The sequence below is a fragment of the Etheostoma cragini genome, chromosome 19 (genome assembly GCF_013103735.1).
Source record: "Etheostoma cragini isolate CJK2018 chromosome 19, CSU_Ecrag_1.0, whole genome shotgun sequence".
NCBI lineage: Eukaryota > Metazoa > Chordata > Actinopteri > Perciformes > Percidae > Etheostoma > Etheostoma cragini.
The window spans coordinates 18,897,243-18,914,196 of NC_048425.1; the positions used below are offsets into that span (position 1 = coordinate 18,897,243).

The window sequence follows — 16,954 nt, forward strand, 5'->3', positions numbered from 1 at the left end:
AAGGTGGAAGGCAGAGAGGGGGAGTTAGGTTGGGAGTGGGAAGGAAGGATGGAATAATAAGACGGCTAAATAGGAGAGTGGGACAAGAGATACAGCTGGGATGAACTGAGAATGGAGTGGGGAGGAAGGAATGACTCAGAGTAAGGCTGGAAGGAAATAAGGAAGCAAAGAAAGGACAAGAGGAGGCGAGAGTGAATGCCAAGCACAGATAACACTGCAGGTGAATATGAAGTATGAGCAAGAGAGAGAAAAGCACAAAGAACCAGTAAATTAAAAGGATTAGAAAAACTGTCCTATTCCCCTCTATTGCTTTTTCATTTCCCTCTCGTCCTCTCCTAAATACCCCTTTCCTTGCATTGCTTCTCTCACTCCTCTCCCTTCCTTTATATCTCCCATTGTCTCCCGCTCCCCACCTCCCACACGTGGCCTCGGAATGCAAAATAGGTACTCCTTTTGAAGTGAACACTCGATTTGAAAACTCCATCTGAGTGTCTGTCTGTCTGTCTTGTTTATGTTCACACAAAACGAGTCTCCAGTAAATACTCTTTTTCAAGATGGCTCCGGGGCTAGTGGTAAAGAGCAAAGCAGAAATGTATTTCTTATTTCAGTAAAACTAATGCAGACTCTTGTCTACCAAATGTGAGCGTGCGCACACACACACACACACACACACACACACACACACACACACACACACACACACACACACACACACACACACACACACACACACACACACACACACACACACACACACACACACACACACACACACACACACACACACACACACACACACACACACACACACACACACACACACACACACACACACACACACACACACACACACACACACACACACACACACACACTAACTGGAAATATAGACAATTGCTTCCAAGTGTGGCCTGCAGGAATAGAAAAGTAGAAAATAAGACAAACACAGACAACAGCAGAAGTCAGGAGGGAGAAATGGAAGAATGGGACCTGGAAGAAAAAAAAACACCCATAGAAAAGGGAGATGAAGGAAAAGGTGAAGGACAAATGGAAAAGACAATAAAGACGGGAAAACTGAGCAAGAGAGAATTTGAAAGAAAAACAAATGAAGATGAAGCAAAAGGAGAATGGCGCATAGGAGGAACGCATCAAGTCACCCATGTTGTTTTGTATGAATTCTATAGATGGTTTTAGACAGCGAACAGAAGAAAAAGAGGAGGAAGCCTTGCAATGGGAGGTGAGAAATGAAGACTGAACGGAAGGGTTGAGATAGGGGCAGAAATAAGAAATTTAAATGATTGTGGCATGAGGATGGCATTTTGACATCAATTTAGCCGGCAGCCCAAAAACTATGGTGCCTGTTTCATATGCAGATGCTAACGGAACATGGTTAGAGACGGAGGGAACATGATGGGATAGGGATGGAGAGAAAGGGGGAATATAAATATTATTGTAATTTATCAATATTAAGAAGAAAACTCTGAATTGGAAGGGAAAAGGATGGATGGAAAGAAGAGATGAGAGAGTAGGATGCTTAATAGGCTCAAACAATTATCGTTTCCCAAATTAACATGGGCCGAGTGAAGTTCCTGTATAAAGGTTCTGGGAAACAGAATCAAAGGGAAGACTAACAGTCTGAGGGCCCTGTTTAAACCATCTGAGCGCCTGGCGGGAAGCACGTGGTGCAGGTGCGTTCAGGGCGGGTCCAAATAAACTTGGTTCAAAGGGTACTTAGTGTCTTCAATAATTCATAGGTGACATGCAATCAACCAATCAGAGGTCATCTCCCATTTCCTTCATCAGCCAGGCGCGTTTGGACTTTGGAGCATTGCTGTTAGCTGTTGTTTGCTGTCCTGTAAGAACAGGAAATTGACAACTACGTCGGTCTTAAACTAGCAGAGACACTTGCATGAGACTTTGCACCGCGCCGGTTTCAGGATAGGGCCCTAAGAGTGCATAAGTGGAAGGGCAAGGCAAAAAAGCAGGGCAAAATATGGACCACCCACCCACCAAGATCCTATCTTATTAGATTTCCTCTCCATTTCAGCTCACTTTCTCCCTTATTTTCTCAGGCCTCACTATCAGCCTATTAATTAATTCCTGCTTTCCTTGTTATTTAAGCAGATGGAAGAGTAAGGATAGGAATGCAAAATTACTCCGGCATCCAGAAGGCAGCGAGGAACGAGATGAGAAAGGCCAAAAGGAAAGAGACAGAGCATACGGATAAAAGGAAGAATAGGAAGACAGACTGGAGAGAGAGAGAAATTAAATAGAGAAGAACAGATAGAGCAGAGGACATAATTACAGTGCAAAAGCCTACCACATTTCCAATGATACAAATGTCAGTACTCAATGAAAACATGGTCTAAAACCATGATCATTTACATATTATAAAAGCATTGTGTTACTATGAGGAATAAAAATATTCATTTTTTCTATTCAGTCATTGAAGCATCGCCACCATTGAGTGCATCCTTTTCACTGGTTCATACAGATGTATCGTGATGGAGCACAACCAAGAGTTATTCCATTTACTTACATTAAATGTTTAAAAATCTGTTACAAAAGGTACTGCTGATATTGTTTCACCATCTGTCCGTGGTAACGTGGGCTGGTGTGGCTAAGTGCCACGGCTAAATATGAGTGTTATTCAGCAGGTGGTCTTTGGTTGGAATGAAAACCTCCAGACAAGAAGCATTTATTATGACTGACTATGAATGGGCACCAGTTTATGGTAAAAAACTTCTATATTTATGGCAAGAAAATCCCACAATTCTGGTGGCAGGTAACATTTCAAAATACTAAATATAATGGGATATTATATTCAGTAGTCCCGTAAGGGGGCTTTCACACCCGGGACAGGGGCTGGATAAAAAAACACCTGACCTCAAAGTCCAGTTGTTTGTCAAATTGACCCGTTTTCCTATATCAATGTTCTTTTAATTCCCCAAAATAACAAGATGAGGACAACGCTCTTTGGCAAGAACAAATCTCTTTCATTAATTTTGGGGTGTCTTATTCTGAAATAGTGTTAAGTAAAAGCTGACATATTCCAGTCTGGGATTATCCATCAACATCCAATCCTTTAATTTTATTCTAAATAATTCCTAATTTCTGCTAAATTCTATCTCAAACATAAGTATAATTTCCTGTAAATGAGGTTTATTTATCATAAATTCCAAAAAAATAATTGTAAAACTAAAGATAAAGGTGTTACGTAGTGTTGAAAACATCAAAAAAGTGACAAACATTGAAAAAAAGGGACAAAAATGTAAGAAAAAGTTAAAAACATTGATAAAAAACATCAACAAAAGTGCTGATTTTCAATTTTGACGAGAAGACAACACAAGGGTTAATCATCATGAACAGAGCTGATGGAACTTTTTTCCCCAAGCAGCACGTTACGCTACCAAGTTGAAAAATGTAGGATTGACGTACTTCGACTACTGCTTTTACTGCTAAATAGTACAATAACACAATCATGTTATGTATCCAAAACGTTGTGAGGTATAATTTTTTCTACATTCTATTGATCAAAGATGATCAGTGATGTTGAACATAGCCTACAGTGTAACGGACCACCACAGTTCAAACATACCTGTGAACCGCAGAGTTAACCTACATGGTGTACAACTAACGTCTACGTGAATAGGGCACAGCAGAAAGACGGAGCAGAACGCCGCTGCTTGTTCAGGGTCCTCCTATAGGCCTACACTTCTCTTCAGGCGGTAAAACCAGCTGTACCAAAACAATGACTTGGACTACTGATTAACGAGACAATGTGCCGTTTTTAAACCGGTAATGAAACAATCTCAATGTGATCCTGATGCTGTCAGACAGCCGCGCGGACAGCCGGCAGCCGGAGCTCCGGCGTCGGCAGCCGGAGCTCCGGCGTCGGCAGCCAGAGCTCTCGCTGCGCAGACGGCCCTCGCTGCCGTTGCCGACAGTCCACATGCTTATTTTTACTACTGCGGGTCCGGCCCTTCTGGCATTTGCCAGAATTGCCAGATGGCCAATCCACCCCCGGGGGTACAACCTCATGAGTGAAATGACCTGCTAGAGTGAGTTGGAATGAAAAACCTGCTTTATCTGCTCTGTAGGGCACATGGTTGGCCGCATCTGGATTAATCAGTTATTTCAACTGTGCAATACTTCTGTCATTCTAATAAATGTATCGCCAAATCATTTCACGCTTAAATTTGACAGCCATGTGTTATTATTTAGCACGTAACGTACATATCAGTAGTGTCTTCACTATCAACTGTCAAAGACTAAACACCCGAGACGACATCATTTACGCCATGTGTGACTCAATCTTTATTTCCATCTGACGTGAGTCTCCAGTGGCAGTGCACCCTGTTCCAAGGCCTTCTTGGAATCCACTATGAATGAGCGCTCTCCAGCAGAAGGTTAGATTGATGGGTAAAATCGATGTGCTGGGGCGCGTTCGAAGACACCACACTGGTTGATTAAACTTAGATATTGACCCAATGTCTGTATCCATAGCTCGGTATTGACTCAACGTTGTTGGTGTTCCTGAACCTGGTTTAAAATTAAACATGGTCACAGACCCTTAAACTCATTTGATTAACTTTAAATAACAAACCTCCATCCCCACTAGAGCTGGGTATCGATACTCAGTATGAGTAGTATTGAAACTTCTCCTGCATTCAATCCTTTTTGTACCTAGACCTAAAACAAAAATCACTATTTGTATGGTCTTACTCACAGCCTATCACTGCAAGCATCCAAGCCTTGCCTTGGATTTAATGTGACGTGTGATTGCCGCCGTGTATTTGATCGACTTGGCAGTTCAGCGTACTGACATAATGGGTAGATGTTGAAGTAGAAAACAAAAGGATATAAAATGAAGTATACAATTGGTATCGGTGGTATTCGCTGGTATTGCTATAGGGGATTTTGGTTATATTTTTGGGAAAACTAACATGAGTCTACAGTGTGCAAAAACATGGCATTGATGTTGTTGCTTCTCTAGTGGGCTCTTCTAATCACAGGCTGTGATTTGGGCCCAAAACACAGCCAGAAGTCTAAACAGCCAACTCTCAGCTCGCAGAAGCCCCACTGAACCCTGAAGAACACCTCACACGTACACAAAACTTAAACATGTATTAGTATACTCTGGGCTTCACTCTTATCTGTGGATTCCAGCTACTGTATTTTAAAGCAAAAGCCCATAATTTCACAGCGTTCATGTGTTATTCCTGCTACCTCGGAGAGTTTCATCTACTGTAGATGTGTGTATTGTATTTGAACAAATCGTACCACTTTAGGGACTGATATTTTTTACACATTTCATTATTACTCATTAATTTGCTAATCAACTGCAATGTTCAAACACAGGAACTTTAATGTTTTTGCCTCCTTGAGATTTGTCTGTCTCGGAAAAAAAAACTAAATATAAGAGGTTTAGTAATTTGTTCAAATTTAGGAAAAAATTTAAAGTTCTGAAATAAACAATCACGCAGAACTGACAAAATAACCACTATCATTATCCACTGGCCCAAAAAAGTCAACTAAACTACAGCTCAGTTAGAGGGTTGTGCCATTAAATAAAGATTTTAATTGAAAGGAGGACGTTTATTGAGGGGTCTGCTAGAAGGTCCACATACAGCAGCTTAACAAAACACGCAAATACACATACAAGTAGAGACACACAAACCAAAAAAATGCAAAAGCCCATTTAGGCCAGATAAAATGCAATCCGAGTTCTCTCATTCGGAAAATTGCACAGTGGAAGTCACAAATAGAGAGAGAAAGAGAAGGGGAAGCCAGATAAATAAGCCCCCCCCCACACACACGCACAATCATAGATTTGTCCATCCGCACGCACACACACACACACATACATACGTACACATGTACAGGCCAAATGTTTGGACACACCTTCTCATCCAATGTGTTTCCTTTACCTTCAGGAATATTTCCATTGTAGACTATTACTGAAGGCATCAGAACTATGAATGAACACATGGGATTATGTACTACAAAAAAGTAGAAATAACTGAAAACTTTGAAGAAACTAGAATGTAAGACGTTTTCAGTTATTTGTTATTATAAATGTTCCTGTTAATCCTATGTTTGATGAGGTTTAACAGCACTGTTAAAATATTGTTCTTCTATTCTAAACAATTCACATAAATTGTTAATAACAAAAACTTATTGGTAATAGTTTTGCATCACGACCTCCACTCCCAGAGCTGATGTCGCTATAATTCTGCACATTTGCAGGTAAAAGGACGTGTGCACACTGATGTATTCAGAGATCTGTGCTAATGATTACTAATAAATGCAAATGAATAAGATTACATTCCATATATCTCGCTGCAAAGCATCTGCAGCTTTCATTGCTAAATTGTCATTTACAGGTTTTAGACAAATGAAGCATGCAACATAAGTATATGAGTGTGCAGCGGGATGGAGACACTGGGTCGTCCTCTCATATACCAAAGCCCAGCAGGAAACCATCCTAATTAAACACAATGCTGTGAGCAGACCACAGATGAGTCTTCGATGTGTAAATAAAAAAATGAATGTGTAAGTACTCGTGATAGCATGTGAGAGTCTCTCTCAACACCGGCAGGCAGATAGAGAGGCCCCCAAGACAATTTATGTGCAAGTTTTAAAAAAAGAAAAAATAAAAAAAAGATCTCAACAGGGTTCCCAGCGTGATACACCGATGGGTAGAACTGCCACGTGTGAGACATCCTGGCAAGTGGCACAGCTTCCCTTACGTCTAGCTTACCCCATTATATTCCACTCACATCTTACTGACTAAAAGGCTGGTAAATCATTTGAATGCGAGCAGTGGCACCCGGCATCCAGTCTGCCAGTCGCTGCGTGGGGAGAGACAACCAAACAATATTGGCAAACATGAACTGCGATTGGTCAGTTCAAACAGGCAGTGCTCCAGCACCTCTTTCCAGGCTGCAGAGGGTCCAATGTGCAGTATGGGATGCAAAGTGGATCAGGGCCTGATGAATCCCTTGGGGTGCATGACGGCATAATCAGAAATGAAACTGACATCCTAATTAGAAAGTCCACGGCTCAATCCCAGCAGCTTCTGCAACTCTTCGGAGGAGAAGAAAAAGAAAAAAAAAGCAGTAGACACTTCCTGTTTTTAGCGTGGTAGAAGACTAATGTATCCCCCTCTCTGCTGCTGCTATCTCCGCATGCATGTCTGTCCCAGGGCCTTACCCATGATCCACCACCTTTTGATGCTGAATCCTCTGGTTTTCATTATATATTTTATACAACTTTGATCGGAAGGCCCAAGCTTGCGGAAAAAGGCTTAGGAGAAATCCGAAGGGGATTACTGGACAGAATGTATTGAAATTACAGTTTAACTCATAATTTAGGACATGGTAATTTTTGCAAATTAGGTTCTATTCATTCCAGCCTTGAGTTTAAATGGTGTTAGTCTTGTAGGGGTGTGAAGTCCTCATCACACGATGTGGTGGACAGGAAACAATTCATGCAAGCCTTCAACAGAAAAGGTCATCGCCATAGGAACACATTCTGTAACATTATAAATACCATCTATGCAGGAGAAAAGCAACAGGACAAAACCACAGAAAACCAGGAATGTGGGCCGATATGTAGGTACGGCAGAACCTGACACCAGAGGTGCAACGCGATCTCGCGAGATTGAAGTGTGATGAGACGCAGCAGCAGCCAGTAGACAGAGTCCAGCCTGGTTGGTTTTCTAATCCATCTGCCTTTGAAGACGAGTCTGGCTTGGACCTCTAAATTAGCAGAGAGGCTCTCCTGCCTGAGGTGCAGTTGTAAAAAGCTGCCTGTGTTGTTGTTGTTTAAATGTTTTCAGAAAAACGTTTCGATGAACATTTTTCATGAAATACAATCTTTTGTCTCCTCTCCTGAGCCTGTCTCCTGTGTACCGTTGCCATGGCAAAGAACTGTGCCTGTTATAGCGGGCTAACTCATTCTATTTGTTAAGTCAATGCACAGCACCTGAACAGTATTTTCTTTTGAACTCATCCAATCATCACAGCAAACACTTTAATGTCCATTCTAGTCTGATTCTATTTCCATGGTCCAGACTAAATTATTCCTTTAATTGTCATGCATTTTTGGTCCAAAGACAATGAGTCCTACTGACTACATTCATCCTCTGCCTTTTTCTGTAGGGCCACTAGCAAGCCAACATTTTCACCCATCTAGGAAACTAAGGAGACTGTATACCTGCTTGCCATCAGTCAGTTAGCATCGTCATTGTGACTATGCCATATACAGAGCTACTACTTGCAAATGACTAAATACTTTGACATTATTTAGGCTTAGAATGTCCCACCAACATGTTTTCTAGTTTACATCTCATTAACACTTACACTCATCTTTCCCAGAAATATGACTCATCATGCAGAATAACTGTCTTTGAGTCACGCATAGTGATCATATGAAGACATATTTTTAAATAGTTGTTTGACTGCTTTTTAAACAATATTGACAACAGAAATAACCCAAATGGCCTGATCCAAAGTTCCCATACCCTTGAATGTTTGGCCTTGTTACGGGCACACAAAGTGACACAAAGTGACACACACACACACACACACACACACAGCAATTAAAGGTTATTTCCCACACCTGTGGCTTTGTAAATTGCATTTAGTGTGTGTGTATAAATAGTCCATGAGTTTGTGAGCTCTCACGTGGATGCACAAAGCAGGCTAGATATTGAGCCATGGGGAGCAGAAAAGAACTGTCAAAAGATCTGCAGAACAAGGGATTGAAACTTTATAAAGATGGAAAAAGATATAAAAGATATCCAAAGCCTTGCAAATGCCAGTCAGTGCTGTTCAATCACTTAAGATGTGGAAATTTCTTGGATGTCTCAATACCAAACCAAGGTCAGGTAGACCAAGGAAGATTTCAGCCAAAACTGCAACAAGAATTGTTGGGGATGCAGAGAAGAAGCCACAGGTAACGTCGGGGGAACACAGGTTGCTCTGGAAAAGATGGTGTGGTTGTTGCAATGAGCACAATACGCCGTACTGGAACAAAAAGGAGCTGCATGGCGGAGTTGCCAGAAAGAAGCCTTTACTGCATCAATGCCACAAAAAAGCCCGGTTACAATATGGCCGCTAACACCTAAACGCTCCTGACAGTTTCTGGCACTCTGGAATTTGGAGTGACGAGACCAAAATAGAGCTTTTATGGTCACAAACATAAGCATATGTTTGGAGAGGGGTTGACAGAATACCATCCCCACCCTGAAGCATGGTGGTGGCTCACCGATGTTTTTTTCTTTTTTTTTGTGGGGGGGGGGGGGGGGGGGGGGGGGGGGGCTCTAAATGCAACACGGGGAATCTTGTGAAGATTGAAGGCAAGATGAATTCAGCATCCATCCATCCATCTTCATCCGCTTATCCGGTATCGGGTCGCGGGGGCAGGAGCTCCAGTAGGGGTACCCTAACCTCCTTTTCCCGAGCCACATCACCCAGCTCCGACTGGGGGATCCCGAGGCGATCCCAGGCCAAATGCTGAATGCAGCATTTTATCAGGAAATACTGGCAGACAATTTGCATTCTTCTGCACGAAAGCTGCGCATGGGACGCTCTCGGACTTTCAAGCATGACTTTGACCCCAAGCACAGGGCCAAGTTGACCCTCCAGTGGTTCAGCAGAACAAGGTGAAGGTTCTGGAGCGGCCATCACAGTCTCATTGAGCCTCTCTGGGGAGACCTCAAACGTGCGCTTCATGCAAGATGACCAACTTGAGGCATGTAGCCCAGATGAATGGGCAGCTACAGTGGTGTAAAAAAGTGTTTGCCCCCTTCCTCATTTCCTGTTCCTTTGCATGTTTGTCACACTTAAGTGTTTTGGAACATCAAACCAATTTAAACAACACTTGCCTCAGTTAAGGTCAGCGTTCATGCCTCCACCATCAGGAAAAGACTGGGCAAAAATGGCTGCATGGCAGAGTTCCAAGGAGAAAACCACTGCTGAGCAAAAAGAACATCAAAGCTTGTCTCAATTTCTCCACAACACATCTGGATGATCCCCAAGACTTTGGGACAACATTCTGTGGACCGATGAGACAAAAGTGGAACTCTTTGGAAGGTGTGTGTCCAAGTATATCTGGCGTAGAAGGAACACTGCATTTCATAAAAAGAACATTATACCAACAGTAAAATATGGTGGTGGTAGTGTGATGGTCTGGGGCTGTTTTGCTGCTTCAGGACCTGGAAGACTTGCCGTGATAAAAGGAACTATGAATTCTGCTGTCTACCAAGAGATCCTGAAGGAGAATGTCCGACCATCTGTTCTTGTACTCAAGCTGAAACGAAACGTGGTCGGTTCATTTTTTTTCTTTGTTGCCATGTTTTGTTTTATGATTGTGCCATTCTGTTAGGACCTCCAGTTCATTGGGAATCCCATAACAGATAAAACACTCATGCTTTCTTTACACATGGTATGTTATATTACCAATCATTCAATAAAAACCTGTGGAAAACCTTTTTTCCAGAAAAGCTGTTCTAGCATATGGCCCCACATGCATTATGATGCAACTTCTAAGCAGTTTAACTCATTCTGAAATGCCTAGGTACAATAATACCTGTGATGACTGCCTACAGCCTTTAAATAAAGGGCGTTAAAGAAAGAGCTAAATGATGAAAGGGTTAAAGTGAGCGACGTTGTTTTGTCTTCTTTTGCATTATGTTGTCTTTGCACCCCGCAAATGACGAATGATGAGTAGTGTCCCTATCTGCTTATGCTGGATCTTGTTGTACCGATAAATGCTTAAATTGTCATATTAAAAGAAGAGAGTCAAAGATTGGCCGTGGACATACAAAAAGATTCCATACAACTAGAAACAATGACAGCTGTGATTATAATCATGATAAGCATCCTTCCATCCCATTATCATAAATAGCCTCAACACTCACTCTCTCCGCCTTACAAACACACACACAAATTAGATTCTCCCATGGTGTGTGTGCACGCGTACACACACACACACACACACACACACACACACACACACACACCTCATTCTTATTCATCTGCTTACTTCTCAATCACTCACTGTACGCTTCGCTGCACAATTATAATCACCTTAAAATTATTTTATGACGTGCTCAAAAAAACAAACAAAACTCCTCCAAGTGCATGCACACGCACAAATACAAATGCTTGGGTGTACACTCTAATACACACAAACACAAAACAGCTTAATGCTGGATTCAGACGTATGCTCCGGTGCTTACGGACTCACATTCATTGGAATTTATTCACAAACATCAAAGCATACTGTAATATAAAGGCTGATTCAGGTAATCACTATTTTGCACAGGATTTACTCAAAACACATGCACACACACTTACAATTAAAATTACAATTACAATTAAAAACATTATCTAGCTTAAAGGACCCCTCCCACCCCAGCCATGGACTGTTCTCCCTGCTGCCCTCTGGCAAGAGATTCCGTAGCTTCATGCAGAACAACCAGGTTCCACAACAACTTCATCCCCCGCAGTCATAAGACTGCTGATTGGTCCCACAAAGCTGTCGGGACCCCACTCCCGGTTTTTGGACCCCACAAATATAGTTAAAATGGAGAGTGAGAGGCATGCATGCAAGTAGATCTTAGCATGTTAATTGTTAAGTGTATAATGACACAGAGCTGATCTTTTCTTGAACATCTTTGTTTACATTAATGTGCCAAGAAAGAAGTGTGAAATTATTGGGGAATCTGGAGAGAGAGGAGAGGGGGAAAAACTGCTGATGTGGCCGCAACTCCTCCAAATCCCTGTAGGGGAATCAAAGCAAAAAGCAGGCTGCTACGTCCAACATTCGGTAAGGAGGGAACGAAAGTGAAGAAAGAATAAGAAAGAAGGAAAGGAATAAAAGGAGGAATAACAAAAACAAGCAGAAAGAACAAAGAAAGAGGCTCAAACACTCAAACCTATCTTGCCAACGCAGGCTTTACATTTTGGTCCAGCAGGCTGCTCTGCTTTTATTCCTGCTGCAGCTCGCGGTCGCTCCGCTTTTCTTTAATTCACCTCATGTTGCTTCCCTCACTCCATTTAACCCCCTCGTTTGTCAGACCCTCTGTCAGTTTATGCAAGGCATTGTTTCTTTCCGTCTTTCTCGGTCCGGCTCCCGCTCTATCACTCTTTCTCCGCCTGATGAAGATGGAGAGTGGTCATTTAAGACTAATTAGCAAGCCTAAACAGACAAATAACCAGGTGCAGCACACACATTTTCTCTCAAGCACAGATATATCAATGCATATATCAACCCATATCCACAAACTAAAGACGAGTGTCGCACTCTTCTATGCACACATAGATGCACTGACACCAAAAGCAACAAGGCCAAAAACTTTTCTCTGACACACATTGAAATACGTATATACACAACCTATCCAATACTCTTTTTGTCTGCAGTATTGTCAAAACAAAAGCCTGAGTGCTCATTTTCCATTCTAAAGACAATCACAATCATGGTGCAGCGCCTCGAAAAACACAAGAATTTATAGCAGCTTTATCCTCTCATCTAGCTGCAATGAAGCCATCTCTCTCACACACACACACACACACACACACACACACACACACACACACACACACACACACACACACACACACACACACACACACACACACACACACACACACACACACACACACACACACACACACACACACACACACACACACACACACACACACACACACACACACACACACACACACACACACACACACACACACACACACACACAGTGTGTGTGTGTCATTCTGTAATGACAGAATTTTTTATCCTAACCAGAAAGCCAAAGCGAAGTAATTAAAAAAAGCACAGTATTAAAAAGTGAAGTATTAGATAACAACTCACAATTGTACTCCTCACAGTGAAGACTGTGCAGTAGTGGGTTCAGGGCGATTATTTGGCATCACAAACAAAAATATGAAGAAATTAGTACTGGGCCAATTTTTGCTTTTAATAAAATTGATTTATTGCATGATGCATTCAGTGTTCACTATGATGGATTTTATGCAGTCCATGTAAAATATTGCCATTAACTGCAGATGATCAATATTACAGCATTCAAAGGAGTACTGGTAGTCCAAGTGAGGCCCTTAACCTGAAATGATTCAAATGTAAGCATGAACAGGCTAATGATCTGCACTTCACAGTGACTGTTTTATTGTGCCGTGGTGTGAATTCAGATCACAGTTCCATCTGTCAATACACTCTTTGCATGCTATTGGATTTCAGTTAAACTGTCACCCGGCCTCTCTATGATGGATTTGGTGCCGTTTGTTTAATGACCTTAGAGGTTTTGTTTTCAATACAATGCTGATTGTCGATGGAATGGGATGCTATTTATTACTATCTTGCCGTAGTGGAGGTTTTATTGTCTTTTACTGGGGGTTAAAAGCTGCTTTAGAGGAATTTCTTTCCCTGCCAAGAATGGAAACAAACAGTCACTGAAATAAACCTCTCAACCTCTTAAATTATGTCACTGTCATTTGAAATACAGTTCACACAACTGCACGCAAACCTATTATAGCTCAGCATATGCCTGATATCCCATATCAGCAGAAAAGCGTGCAAACATTTACCTTCAAGTGCATGTGGTACTAAAAGGTACAAAGCCTTGGTTTTCTGGAGGGTATGGATTTGAAAATATCATGAACCAAATCCTTTTTTTGGACTAGCCAGTTAGCTGACAGAGCCTTTGCTTTTGTTGTTTGGTGGAACAAAGTCAAAGGAAAGGGGAGCAGACCCAGCAGCCTTGCACAGTCGTTTGAGATTATTGCAGCCAAATTGCTACATTGAGCCTTCTTCTACTTGTCAGTAGCCACAAGTCTGTGTAGCTGTAATAGCTAGAAGTAGTAGCAATGTTCTTCAGCAGCTTTTTTTCCACATTAAACCTAACAGCCAGTGCTTACTGTGTTCCCAAAAAGCTCCATAAATCAAATAGTTAGATTGAGGTATTAAAGGTGAGACATGGTTCAGGTAGGTGTAAGTATAGAAGTTGTTTTCTAAGATTTAAATTGATGGAGCTCAATGGGGCGAGGCACAGCCTGGGCGTAAGCGCTGCCTGAGTAATGAATCGACTTTGAGGGAAAAACATAGTTAGATCGTAACATGGTTGACTTGTCAGACTTTGTTTTTGAGGAAATATTGTGGAGAAAAATAATGGAAATAATAGTTTGGATTTCACCCACATGCACAGGTAAGAAACTCTTTTCAAACACCCTAGCAAAACTCATTTTTGTAATGCTTAAAAGGTCCAATATTTAATATACTTCCTGTAATAAATCCAAAAATGAACCCAATGCATCATCAGATATTGAGGAAACATGTCAAGTTGAAATTAGGGCTGCACGGTTATGGCCAAAATGATAGTCACGATTATTTTGATCAAAATTTTGATCGCGATTACTCCCTTGATTATTTTTTGATTTTAACCAAAAGAAATGTTATCGTCACATAGGCTATTTATAACTGCGAGAGGGAGTGTGATGGACGTACTCCCAGAGATACGGCTGACTCATTATGAACGGGTCCAGCACGGGTCGAATGGCGGATACACACGTTGTGTGTATGAAATGTCTGTATCGTCACTGCGCTGCATTTTTATGAACTGTGATATTCTGGCCCTGGGTCACATCTCTGGCCCAGGTCCAGCAGCTCCGTCTCACACACTATTAATCTAGCAACTGAAGTTAGTTTAATTCCATAACTTCTGTGTTTTTCGCCGTCGTGGCCGCGATAGAGTTACCATGGAAACACGGGTACAAATACAGGTTTGCCCCTCATATTTAACAAAATACAGCTGTGTTAATAACAATTAAAACTGTAGACAAATGTCAGACACTTTCTTTATTATCCAGTTTGACAGTCAGTTATAAGGGAAAAGGAATATAAATAAACTACTTTAATTTGGACTTCCTTAAGGGCTTTATTATGTGGTATTGTATAAACTCCCGTACTTTCCGATGCCAATATCAGCGTTTTAGGTCGTATGCTGGTATAGGAACATGTCTAGTGTTTATCAACTGCCCAGTTTGCCAGATATATACCTGCCCTGGTCCATACTCTGAATTTTTATCCGAATTTGCAGAGTTTCTGTCAAACTTAGTGCTAAAAACGGACAAAGTTATTATTGTAGGGGATTTTAATATTCATGTAGACGATGAGAATGATTGCCTTAGTACTGCGTTTATCTCTCTATTAGATTCTATTGGCTTCTCTCAAAGTGTTCATAAACCGACTCACCTTTTTAATCACACCCTCGATCTTGTTCTGGTATATGGTGTTGAAATTGAACATTTAATAGTGTTCCCACAGAATCCCTTTCTATCTGACCATTGTTTGATAACTTTTGAGTTTATACTGCTGAACTACACGCCATTAGGCAAAACCTTCTCTACAAGATGTCTATCTGATAGTGCTGTAGCTAAATTTAAGGATGCGATTCCGTTAGCATTTAACTCATTACCAAGTCCCAAAGTAACGGGGGACTCCTATGCTATTAGTCCCTCCCAAATCGATCATTTTGTTGATAGTGCAGCAGGCTCGCTAATGACTCTCGACTCTGTTACCCCTTTAAAAAAGAAGATGATAAAACAAAGACGGTTAGCTCCATGGCATAACACTGAAACTCGCAAATTAAAGCAAATATCGCGAAAACTTGAGAAGATCTGGCGCTCCACCAAACTGGAAAATTGTCGTCTAATCTGGCAAGATAGTCTTAAAACGTATAGGAAGGCCCTCCGTAATGCCAGAGCAGCGTACTACTCGTCATTAATAGAGGAAAATAGGAACAACCCCAGGTTTCTTTTCAACACTGTAGCCAGGCTAACGGAAGGTCACAGCTCTACTGAGCCAAGTATTCCCAGAGCTGTTAGTAGTAACGACTTTATGAGGTTCTTCAATGATAAAATTATAACTATTAGAAGCAAAATTCACCAAGACATGCCTTTAACTGGAACTGACTTATCTCTAAACTTAGGAACCTTAGAAACAGCTGTAAAACCAGATACATGTTTAGACTGCTTTGCTTCACTTGATCTTAATCAATTTAATTCAATTATTTCTTCATCTAAACCATCAACCTGCCTCTTGGATCCCATCCCAACTAGGCTACTTAAAGAAGTTTTACCATTAGTCAACACTTCGCTACTGGATATAACCAATCTGTCTTTATTAACAGGTTATGTACCACAGCACTTTAAAGTTGCTGTAATTAAACCTCTTCTGAAAAAGCCAAACCTTGATCCAGATGTTTTAGCCAGCTATAGACCTATATCCAACCTTCCATTTCTCTCTAAGATTCTTGAGAAAGCAGTTGCCAAACAGCTGTGCGATTTTCTGCATAGCAACAGCTTATTTGAGAGTTTTCAGTCAGGATTCAGAGTTCATCATAGCACAGAGACAGCACTTGTGAAAATTACTAATGACCTCCTAATTGCATCAGACAAAGGACTTATCTCTGCACTTGTGTTATTAGATCTTAGCGCTGCATTTGATACCATTGACCATCATATCTTATTACAGAGATTGGAACATTTAATTGGCATTAAAGGGACTGCTCTAAGCTGGTTTAAGTCTTATTTATCAGATCGTTCTCAGTTTGTTCATGTTAACGATGAATCCTCTGTGCACGCCAAGGTTAGTCATGGAGTCCCACAAGGATCTGTGCTCGGTCCAATCCTGTTCACTTTATATATGCTTCCTTTAGGCAGTATTATTAGGAAACACTCCATAAACTTTCATTGTTATGCAGATGATACTCAGTTATATCTATCATTTAAGCCAGATGAAACTAATCAGTTAGCTAAACTTCAAGTGTGCCTTCAGGATATTAAAACCTGGGTGACCTGTAATTTTCTAATGTTAAACTCAGATAAAACTGAAGTTATTGCTCTCGGACCCAAGCACCTCCGTGACGCAT

The 16,954-nt window shown here is 41.3% G+C and overlaps 1 protein-coding gene and 1 long non-coding RNA gene across 3 annotated transcripts in view; both read right to left on the reverse strand.

Annotated features, from left to right (window-relative positions):
- LOC117962033 (pyruvate carboxylase, mitochondrial-like) overlaps positions 1-16,954 on the reverse strand; it is a 252,631-nt gene that overhangs the window by 179,472 nt on the left and 56,205 nt on the right. The gene's annotated exons all lie outside the window — the stretch shown is intronic.
- LOC117962036 overlaps positions 331-16,954 on the reverse strand; it is a 17,063-nt gene continuing 439 nt past the window's right edge. The window contains exons 2-3 of the long non-coding RNA XR_004660547.1: positions 625-630; positions 331-345 (exon numbers count right to left, since the gene is read on the reverse strand). This is a non-coding gene — a long non-coding RNA (uncharacterized LOC117962036). The remainder of the gene's footprint in view (positions 346-624; positions 631-16,954) is intronic.